Source organism: Rana temporaria, chromosome 9 (genome assembly GCF_905171775.1).
Source record: "Rana temporaria chromosome 9, aRanTem1.1, whole genome shotgun sequence".
Taxonomy (NCBI): domain Eukaryota; kingdom Metazoa; phylum Chordata; class Amphibia; order Anura; family Ranidae; genus Rana; species Rana temporaria.
Window position 1 is genome coordinate 176,825,435 of NC_053497.1, and position 12,423 is coordinate 176,837,857.

The following is a 12,423-nucleotide window of genomic DNA, read 5'->3' on the forward strand; positions in this document are numbered from 1 at the left end:
ACACTATGGGTCAGATTCTCGTACGATCGCGTAACTTTGTGCGGGCGTAACGTATCTGATTTACGTTACACCTCCGCAACTTACACGGGCAAGTGCTGTATTCTCAAAGCACTTGCTCCGTAAGTTGCGGCGGCGTAGCGTAAATCGGCTGGCGCAAGCCCGCCTAATTCAAATTTGGATCAGGGGGGCGTGTTTTACGCAAAACTACTGAGACCCGACACTATTGACGTTTTTTTTCGGAACGGCGCATGCGCCGTCTGTGGAATTTCCCAGTGTGCATTGCTCCAAAGTACGCAGCAAGGACGTCATTGGTTTCGACGTGAACGTAAATGACGTCCAGCCCCATTCACGGACGACTTACGTAAACAAAGTAACTTTTTAAAATTTCGAACGCGGGAACGACGGCCATACTTAACATTGGCTGCGCCTCATATAGCAGGGGCAACTTTACGCCGGGAAAAGCCAAACGTAAACGTCGTAACTTTACTGCGTCGGCCACCCGTGCGTTAGGGAATTTCACGTATCTAGCTAATTTATATACTCGGAGTGGAATTCGACGGAAGCGCCACCTGGCGGTCAAAAAAAAAATGCAGTTAAGATCCGACGGCGCAAGAGACTTACACCTGTCGGATCTAATGGATATCTATGCGTAACTGATTCTAATAGCTAGATTCACGTAGGGTGTCCTAACTTTGCGGCGGCGTAGCTTAGCGTGTTTACACTATGCCGCCGCAAGCGCGCCTAATTCAAATTCCGCTAAGGGGGCGTGTTTTAGGTTAATGGGGCTTGACCTGACGTGATTGAAGTTTTTTTGGAACGGCGCATGCGCCGTCCGCCTACATTTCCCAGTGTGCATTGCGGCAACGTACGCCGCACTGGCCTATTGATTTCGACGTGGACGTAAATGACGTAAATCCCTATTCACGGACGACTTACGCAAACAACGTAAAATTTTCGAATTTTGAAGCGGGAACGGCGGCCATACTTTAACATTACTATTCCAACTATTTGTTGGAATAACTTTAGGCCTGATAAAGCGTTACGTAAACGGCGTATCTGTACTGCGTCGGCCGGGCGTACGTTCGTGAATAGGTGTATCTAGTGATTTACATATTCTACGCCGACCGCAATGGAAGCGCCACCTAGCGGCCAGCCTAAATATTGCACCCTAATAGGTAGATTCAGTAAAAGTTAGGCCGACTTATCAGTAGATAAGCCGACCTAACTCAGAATCTACGCCGCCGTATGTTTAAGCGTATGCTCAAACAGAGATACGCTTAAACATATCTTAGATTGCGCCGTCCTATCTTAGATTGCAATTTTTCCGATGGCCGCTAGATCGCGCTTCTATTGCGGTCGGCGTAGAATATGTAAATTAGTTTGTACGCCGATTCACGAACGTACGCCCGGCTGCCGATGTACGCAGTTTCTGTAAGGCCTTAGGAGGCCTAAAGTTATTCCACCTATTAGGTGGAATAACAATGTTAAAGTATGGCCGCCGTTCCCGCCGCGAGGTTCGAATTTTTAACGTCGTTTGCGCAAGTCGTCCGCGAATCGGGATTTACGTCGTTTACGTCCACGTCGAAATCAATAGGCCCGTGCGGCGTACGTAACCACAATGCACACTGGGAAATGTAGGCGCCCGGCGCATGCGCAGTGTCGAAAAAACTTCAAAAACGTGAGGTCAAGCCTCATTACCATTAAACACGCCCCCCCCAACCCATTTGAATTAGGCGCCCTTACGCCCGCCGCATTTACACTACGCCGCCCTAAGTAAGGAGGCAAGTACTTTGTGAATCAAGGGCCAGATTCACATAGAACTGCGGCGGCGTAACGTATCGTAGATACGTTACACCGCCGCAAGTTTTCATCGCAAGTGCCTGATTCACAAAGCACTTGCGATGAAAACTACGCTGGCAGCCTCCGGCGCAAGGCGGGCCAATTCAAATGGGCGTGTGCCATTTAAATTAGGCGCGCTCCCGCGCCGGACCTACTGCGCATGCTCCGTTTCGCAGTTCCCGTCGTGCTTTGCGCGCCGTGACGTCATTTTTTCGAACGGCGACGCGCGTAGCGTTCTTCCGTATTCCCGGACGTGTTACGCAAACTACGTTAAATTTTTAATTTCGACGCGGGAACGACGGCCATACTTTAGACAGCAATATGATTGCTGACTAAAGTTAGGGCACCCAAAACGACGACTAACTTTGCGACGGGAAACTAGACTAGCGGCGAAGTAGCGAACGCGAAAATCCGTCGTGGATCGCCGTAACTCCTAATTTGCATACCCGGCGCTGGTTTACGACGCAAACTCCCCCCAGCGGCGGCCGCGGTACTGCATCCTAAGATCCGACAGTGTAAAACAATTACACCTGTCAGATCTTAGGGATATCTATGCGTAACTGATTCTATGAATCACTCGCAAAGATAGAAACAGAAATACGACGGCGTATCCCCTTTGTGAATCCGGCCCCATGTACTTGCCTCTCTTACTTAAGGCGGCGTAGTGTAAACACGCTAGGCTACGCCGACCTGGATTTGCGCGCCCCTACCTGAATCTACCTATAAGATAGGACGGCGCAAGCCGTCGTATCTTAGATAGGTTTAAGTGTATCTCGGTTTGAGAATACACTTAAACTTAGGTCGGCGCAGATTCAGAGTTAGGTCGGCGTATCTACGGATACGCCGACCTAACTCTACCTGAATCTAGCTATAAGAATCAGGCGCATAGATACGACGGCGCAACTCAGAGATACCTGGAGATACGCACGTCGTATCTCGGTTGTGAATCTGGGCCGTAGTGAATAAAATAAAAATAATACATACATTTGTTTAATAAAATAAACATATTTAATAAATAAATGAATGAATTAATGAATACATGAACAAACATACATGAGTTTTATGAACTCTGATGGGGCAAATATGAAGATTAGCAATGTATGTCACATCCATTATGCCCGATAGGAGGTAACTGTTTGGCTGGCAACAAATGAATTGTAAAAATGCAAACCGCGCCTCATTTCCATACTGTAATGCGAGTGTTCGTAATAAAAAAAAAAAAAATCCACTCAGTCCAGCTTAAGGCATTGCAAATTAAAAACCATATGCATTTATTCCTTCCTCGCGTAATGCCTCCCCCTGGTTACAATTTCTGTACGTCTTCATTTTAATTCGGTAAACCCGTTCCTCGCGCTCTCTCTCTCTCTCTCTCTCTCGCTCTCTCTCGCTCTTAAAGGATGAACATGGAGTCAACAGATGTATCCTTATTCAGCACAAAGCACATTAATGACCATATGTTACTGTATAGCTACAACGGCGGGAAGACGAGCGCTCCATAACAAATCTTCATTACTGTTTATATGTACAGTGCGGCGTATTGCGCTCCCGCTAGAGAGAGAGGAATACGTTTCCCGCTGCTGTTTAAACCACGTCTTATTTTATAGACTCGTGTAACTGATAAAAGGTCTAATTTTGCACTCATGGAAATGCAAATGAGACCAACCCGACAAATCCCGCTTAAAGCGATTGTGAACCCTTACAATAATACAATCCGTTCAATAACTGGGGCTGGGGCAAGGGGTGGGGAAAAGGGTTGGGTGCCCTAGGCGCCGCGTGTATTGTAGGGGCGAGGGCGCTTGCGAGTTCCTTTTACTAAAAAGAGCGGGTGCCCTGGGTGCAACGTGTATTGTAGGGATGGGGCATCACAAGTTCCTCCTATGATCAGGGGTGGGTGCCCTGGATGCAGCGTGTATTGTAGAGATGGGGGTGACGCAAGTTTCTTCTACTATAAAGGGCGGGTGTTCTAGACGCAGCGTGCATTGTAGGGAAGGGGAGCCGCAAGTTCCTTCTACTATAAGGGGCAGGTGCCCTGGGCGCAGCGTGTATAGTAGGGATGGGGGCGACGCAAGTTCCTTCTACTATAAGGGGTGGGTGCCCTGGGCGCAGCGTGTATTGTAGGGATGGGGGTGCCACAAGTTCCTCCTAGTATAAGGGGTGGGTGCCCTGGATGCAGTGTGTATTGTAGAGATGGGGGTGACGCAAGTTTCTCCTAGTATAAGGGGCAGGTGCCCTGGGCGCAGTGTGTATTGTAGAGATGGGGATGCCACAAGTTCCTCCTAGTATAAGGGGCAGGTGCCCTGGGCGCAGCATGTATTGTAGGGGTGAGGGCACTGCAAGTTCCTTCTACTATAAGGGGTGGGTGCCCTGGGCGAAGTGTGTATTGTAGGGATGGGGGTGCCATAAGTTCCTCCTAGTATAAGGGGGCAGGTGCCCTGGATGCAGCGTGTATTGTTGAGATGGGGGTAACGCAAGTTTGTTCTTCTATAAGGGGTGGGTGTCCTGGATGCAGCGTGCATTGTAGGAAAGGGGAGCCGCAAGTTCCCTCTACTATAAGGGGTGGGTGCCCTGGGCGAAGTGTGTATTGTAGGGATGGGGGTTCCACAAGTTCCTCCTAGTATAAGACGCAGGTGCCCTGGGCGCAGCATGTATAGTAGGGATGGGGGCGGCGCAAGTTCCCTTTACTATATGGGGTGGGTGCCCTGGGCGCAGCATGTATTGTAGGGATGGGGATGCCACAAGTTCCTCCTAGTATAAGGGGCAGGTGCCCTGGGCAAAGCGTGTATTGTAGGGATGAGGGCACTGCAAGTTCCTTCTACTATAAGGGGCAGGTGCCCTGGGCGCAGCGTGTATAGTAGGGATGGGGGCGACGCAAGTTCCCTTTACTATAAGGGGTGGGTGCCCTGAGCACAGCGTGTATTGTAGGGATGGGGGTGCCACAAGTTCCTCCTAGTATAAGGGGCAGGTGCCCTGGGTGCAGCTGATGTAGACTCATTAATTAATTGATTTCCCTGATCCAATCTCAGGGCTAACCCATCCTGCCGCCTGATTCAAATTACTATGGGTGAGACAAATGCAATCAAAAAACAGACCACATGCTTACCTTCCAACGTTTCAACAGCAGAGAGAATGGCTGCCGTCTGAGCAGTTGCCTTTATTATCAGCACACGAGCACAAAATGCATTTTCATTGGTCAACCCATATAATTTATTCATCCCAGCCCCCTTATTACATCAAGTCCATCACACAGCGTGTATAGTAGGGATAGGGGCGACGCAAGTTCCCTTTACTATAAGGGGTGGGTGCCCTGGGCACAGCGTGTATTGTAGGGATGGGGGTGCCACAAGTTCCTCCTAGTATAAGGGGCAGGTGCCCTGGGTGCAGTGTGTATTGTAGGGGTGAGGACACTGCAAGTTCCTTCTACTATAAGGGGCAGGTGCCCTGGGCGCAGTGTGTATTGCAGGGATGGGAGCACTGCGAGTTCCTTCTACTATAATGGACCGGTGCTTCTTCAAAAGATCTTGAACAGCACATCCTGAAACCTTGGTCTGCTTTGAAATCTTTGCCTGGGAGAGACCTTGTGTCCTGTTGCTGTGCTCAGTCTTGCCATGGTGTGTGACCTGGGACATGAAACTGTCTTCCACAACCTCACCTTAGTAGCAGAGTTTGGCTGTTCCTCACCCAGTTTTAGGCCTCCTTCACAGCTATTTCTGTTTCAGTTAATGACTGGTTCAACCTATATGTGAAATTGATGATCATTAGCCCCTGCCTAGGTATAATTGATTAATCATACACCTGATTCTAGTCCCGAAAAAATCCAAAGGTGGCTCATCCATTAAGGGTGCACGGGCGTCGCCCCCTCTCTCCAGCCACCCCCTCTTTGTAGAATGGATTGCATGAATCTATCCATGGCCGCCGCCGTCACCCACTATTCAGGCATCGGCCCCCTTTTAGGATGCCGGGTGCGTGAATTACAGCGGCAGGGATGTTTTTTTTTTTTTTAAGCACCTGATTAGAATCATAGGCTCTAATAGGCTTCAAAAAAAGGTGGGGCCAGATTCACAAAGAGTTACGCCGGCGTATCAGTAGATACACCGACGTAACTCGCAATCTAAGCCCGTCGCATGTTTAAGAGTATGCTCAAACTGAGATACACTTAAACCTACCTAAGATACGACAGCCTGCGCCGTCGTATCTTAGGGTGCAATATTTCCGCTGGCCGCTAGGTGGCGCTTCCACTGAGTTCGGCGTAAAACATGCAAATTAGTAGATACGCCGATTCACGAACGTACGCTTGCCCGTCGCAGTAAAGATACGCCGTTTCCGTAAGAGGTATGCCGGCGTAAAGATAAAGCTGCCCCCTAGGTGGCGTATCCTATGTTAAGTATGGCCGTCGTTCCCGCGTCGAAATTTTGAAATTTTACGTTGTTTGCGTGAGTCGTCCGTGAATGGGGCTGGACGCCATTTACGTCTACTTCAAAACCAATGACGTCCTTGTGACGTCATTTAGAGCAATGCACACCGGTATTTTTTTAGGGACGGCGCATGCGCAGTTCGTTTGGCGCGGGGACGCGCTTCATTTAAATGAAACGCACCCTAACCGCCGAATTTGAATTCCGCCAGGTGATTTACGCTATGCCGCCACAACTTTACAGGCAAGTGCTTTGTGAATAAAGCACTTGCCTGAAAAACTTGCACCGGCGTAAGGTAAATCAAATACGTTACGCCCGCCCAAAAATACGCCCATCTACGTGAATCTGGCCCGTGGACTTTGCTTTTGATGGGCAACGTGGCAGCATTTGATGGGCACCGTGGCGGCATTTGATGGGGGTTTTTTTCAGCCATAGGCTCTAATAGGCTTCAAAAAAAGGTGGACTCTGCAGTTGATGGGCACAGTGGCTGTGTTTGATGGCACAGTGGCTGCCATTGATGGCACAGTGGCTGCATTTGATGGGCACAGTGGCTGCGTTTAATGGCACAATGGCTGCATTTAATGGGCACAGTGGCTGCTATTGATGGCACAGTGGCTGCAATTGATGGCACAGTGGCTGCAATTGATGGCACAGTGGCTGCAATTAATGGCACAGTGGCTGCAATTAATGGCACAGTGGCTGCAATTAATGGCACAGTGGCTGCATTTGATGGGCACAGTGGCTGTGTTTGATGACACAGTGGCTACGTTTGATGGGCACAGTGGCTGCAGCTGATGACACAGTGGCTGCAGCTGATGACACAGTGGCTGCGCTTGATGGCGCAGTGTCTGCCATTGATGGCACAATGGCTGCACTTGATGGCACAGTGGCTACCATTGATGGCACAGTGGCTGCAATTGATGGCACAGTGGCTGCATTTAATGGCACAATGGCTGCATTTGATGGGCACAGTGGCTGCATTTGATGGGCACAGTGGCTGCTATTGATGGCACAGTGGCTGCAATTGATGGCACAGTGGCTGCAATTGATGGCACAGTGGTTGCATTTGATGGGCACAGTGGCTGTAATTGATAGCACAGTGACTGCGTTTGATGGGCACTGTGGCTGCATTTCATGAGCACAGTGGCTGCGTTTGATGGGCACAGTGGCTGCGTTTGATGGGCACAGTGGCTGCAATTGATGTTTTTTTTCAGTATTTTTTTATAATTTTTCCTTTTGTTTGCACCCCCCCCCCCCCAAAAAAAATTTGGAGCACCAGCCGCCACTGGTACAAAGTGTAAGAACTGATGTTGGCTTGATACGAGTTTTGAAGCCCAGCCAGGAAATATCATTATGTGGTGCTGGGGATTGGGGGATGGGGGGGGGATCCACAATAAATTGAACCCTTTGTCTTGCACCACATGGACGAAGCAGAGGTTCACTATAAAGCGATTCCCGTTCTCTCGCCAAATATCGCTTATTTTTTTTATTTTATCTTTTCTGCCGCCCGTTCCTCCAGCCTCCCAACAAGTGTTTGTTTGTCAGTGTCGGCGTCTTTGTTTCCAGCAGGAAATCTAAAATGAACATTTAATTTGAGAGGCCTCGTCGATTCCCAGCCAACATATTGATGGAACCGCAGCTGCAGAAAGGCTGAATAGAAAGGCTGCATTGACACGGCGCCGTCCGATGACAGGCGACGGGGCTGACGACTGCCTGCGTGTCAACAAAATGACGCTTAATGAACAGTAAACTGAATTAGGATTGTTTACTTACATAAACAAGCGGGCCCGATGGCAAACAAGATTTTGGCGCACGAGCTCGGCTCGCCTTTTTCGCCAGGACTTCACTCCGCGCCGCAAACAAACACGGGGGGGGGGGGGGGGGGGGGGGTGCTGCTTTTTTTATTTATTTTTTCAAAGTCAATTTACCTCCCCGACAGTATAGAACATAGAAATGCAATTATTATACTCGGGGAGGGGCCATTAGTATCCAGGAGGAGAAGTATCTATGAAATAAAACAGAAAGGTCCCTCACATTACATAATCATATAGCTAGATTGTGGATGGCGAGCGCATACTTGCGGTGGCGTAGCTTACGGCATTTAGGCTACGCCGCCGTAAGTTAGCGAGGCAAGTACATGATTCACAATGTACTTGCCTGCTAAGTTACGGCGGCGTAGCCTAAAGCGGGCGGGCGTAAGAGCGCCTAATTCAAATTCGGCTGAGGGGGCGTGTTTTATTATAATGAGGCTTGACCCGACGTGATTGACGTTTTTTTTGGAACTGCGCATGCGCCGTGCGCCTACATTTCCCAGTGTGCATTGCGGCTAAGTCCGCCGCACGGGCCTATTGATTTCGACGTGGACGTAAAGGACGTAAATCCCTATTCACGGACGACTTACGCAAACTACGTAAAATTTTTGAATTTCGAAGCGGGAACGGCGGACATACTTGACATTACTATTCCATCTATTTGATGGAATAACTTTAGGCCTGATAATGCGTTACGTAAACGGCGTATCTGTACTGCGTCGGCCGGGCGTACGTTCGTGAATAGGCGTATCTAGTGATTTACATATTCTATGCCGACCGCAATGGCAGCGCCACCTAGCGGTCAGCCTAAAAAATACACTTTAGGATACGACGGTGTAAGACACTTACGCCGCTCGTATCTGAGCCTAATTTAAGCGTATCTGGTTACCAGAATACGCTTAAATTAGCGCCGGCGCACGTTCAGACTTAGGCTGGCATATCTACTGAAGTCTCTCTGAATCTGGCTAATAGACTTCAATATACTTCTTTTATTTATTATTTCTGTACGTTTTTTATGAACGGCACATGCGCCGTCTGTGGGGGTATCCCAGTGCGCATGCTCCAAATTAACCCGCAACAAGCCAATGCTTTTGACATGAACATCATTCTACGCAAAGCCCTATTCACGAACGTTTTACGCAAACGACGTACACAACGGAAAATTTGACGCTGGCCCGACGTCCATACTTAACATTGGCTACGCCTCATATAGCAGGGGTAACTTTACGCCGAAAAAAGCCTTACGGAAACGACGTAAAAAAAATGCGCCGGCCGGACGTATGTTTGTGGATTCGCGTATCTAGCTAATTTGCATACTCGACGCGGAAATCGACGGAAGCGCCACCTTGCGGCCAGCGTAAATATGCACCTTAGATCCGACGGTGTACTAAGACGTACGTCAGTCGGATCTAGCCCAGCTTCAGGCGTATCTTGTTTTGTGGATACAAAACAAAGATACGCCGGAGCAACCCTGAAGTTACGCGGCGTATCAATAGATACGCCAGCGTAAACGCTTCGTGGATCTGGGCCCAAAGTGTCTTTTCTTCAGTGTTGTCACATGAAAAGATAGAAGAAAAGATTTACAAACATGGGCGGGGTGTACTTACTTTTGTGAGATACTGAATATATATATATATATATATATATATATATATATATATATATATATATATATATATATATATATATATATATAAACACACATCTGCCTGGAGTTAATGATTGAAGGTAAAATACTATCTGCAAACATTTCCCCCTTTCTCTCCCAGCTCTATTTATAGGAAGTGATTGATAAATCTGATTGGTTATCGGTGTCTGGAAATACGAGGTCACAGAGATAAGATGATCAATAACACATTGTGGAGCACAAATCGCCAACAGAAGGTCAGGAAGGCTCTTTAGTCATTAAATAAATTCAATGTGTGACTCTCTGAAGTCGCCCATTGACCCAAACGATCGGTGCTGCCAGCTATCTCTGGTAACCAGGGCTGGGACAAGGGGTGGGCAGGAGGGATGGCTGCCCCCGGGGCGCAATGGTTTACTGTAGGGATGGGGGTGCCTTCCTTCTGTTACAAGGCTGACAGGAGCAGTGATTTGACAAGCGAGAGATTGCTAGGTATAGGAATTCCCTAAGCTTGCACATCATGAACGGTGGGGGGTTGAGTATATGTGCTGGGGGGTGCTTTGTTTTGAGTGTTCCATACACCCCCCCCATCTCATCCCTGCTCCATCCACCTCCCATCCCATCTGTGCTCCATCCATCCCCTCCCCTGATCCCGTCCCTGCTTCATCCACCCCCCATCCTGTCCCAGCTCCATCCATCCTCCAGTCCAATCCCGGCTCCATCCATCCCCCAATCCAATCCCAGCTCTGTCCACCACCCCATTCCATCCCGGCTCTATCACAACCCAACCCATCCTGGCTCTATCTATTCCCCTGATCCCATCCTGGCTCCATCCATGCCCCTGATCCTATTCCAGCTCCATCCATCCCCCAATCACATCCCGGCTCCATCCATCCCCTCCCCAGATCCCGTCCCTGCTTCATCCACCCCCCCTTCCATCCCAGCTCCATCCATCCCCCATCCCATCTCCATCCATCCCCCAGTCCCATCCCGGCTCTATCACAACCCAATCCCATCCTGGCTCTATCTATTCCCCTGATCCCATCCTGGCTCCATCCATGCCCCTGATCCTATTCCAGCTCCATCCATCCCCCAGTCCCATCACAGCTCTATCCATCCCCCAATCCCATCCCAGCTCTGTCCACCAACCCATTCCATCCCAGCTCTGTCCACCACCCCAATCCACCCCGGCTTTATCACAACCCAACCCATCCTGGCTCTATCTATTCCCCTGATCCCATCCTGGCTCCATCCATGCCCCTGATCCTATTCCAGCTCCATCCATCCCCCAATCACATCCCGGCTCCATCCATCCCCTCCCCAGATCCCGTCCCTGCTTCATCCACCCCCCATTCCATCCCAGCTCCATCCATCCCCCATCCCATCTCCATCCATCCCCCAGTCCCATCCCGGCTCTATCACAACCCAATCCCATCCTGGCTCTATCTATTCCCCTGATCCCATCCTGGCTCCATCCATGCCCCTGATCCTATTCCAGCTCCATCCATCCCCCAGTCCCATCACAGCTCTATCCATCCCCCAATCCCATCCCAGCTCTGTCCACCAACCCATTCCATCCCAGCTCTGTCCACCACCCCAATCCACCCCGGCTTTATCACAACCCAATCCCATCCTGGCTCTATCTATTCCCCTGATCCCATCCTTGCTCCATCCATGCCCCCGATCCTATTCCAGCTCCATCCATCCCACAATCACATCCCGGCTCCATCCACCACTCCCCCGATCCCATCCCTGCTTCATCCACCCCCAATCACATCCCGACTCCATCCACCACTCCATCCCAGCTCCATCCATTCCCCTGATTCCACCCCAGCTCTGTCCATTCCCCAGATTCCATCCCGGCTCCATCCATGTCTCCAATTCCATCCCGGCTCCATCCATGTCTCCAATTCCATCCAGGCTCCATCCATCCCTGCGATCCTATTCCAGCTTCATCCACCCCTCTGATCACATCCCAGCTCCATTCATTCCCCTACTTCCTTCCAGGCTCCATTCACCTGATTCCATCCAATTATGGGGCATTATTATTACTATACCAATGATGGGGCACTATTCCCCCAACTAATACCAATGATGGGGCACTTTTCCTCACCCTTGGTTGATGATGGCTGACCTATTCACTTTCTAATTAAGTCGGGAAGGTGGCCAAGCTTTTTTGCCTAACTACAGAGAAGGGAAGTCAGGTCCCAAGCCTGTCTGTGTCAATCTCAAAACTGGATGAACAGAAATATTATGATTTGGTAAATCAGTCCCTTTATATATATATATATATATACACACATACACACACATATATATATATATATATATATATATATATATATATATATATATATATATATATATATATATATATATATATATATATATATATATATATATACACAGGGCTGTTTGAAGGAATTTGGGGGCCCCAAGCGAAATGGGGGCCCCCAAGCACCCCCCCCCCCCGCACGCAAAGCCTACGTTAGCGATAAACACATTTTTAACCCCAATGTTCTTACTCCTCCCCCCCCCCCCCCAGTCCCTATGTTTTTCTATTCTCACCTCCCCTTCTTCCCTGTAGGCTGCCGCTGTAGCGTGGCCGAGCTCCTCTTCCTCCTGTCAGTCCGGTGTTCTATCATTATGGGCCCCCAGTCCCCTATCAGATAGTGCCCGGCCCGGGTACCACGCGGTACAGGAGATTCAGTTTCCTGTGTTCCCAGCCGGACTGACAGGA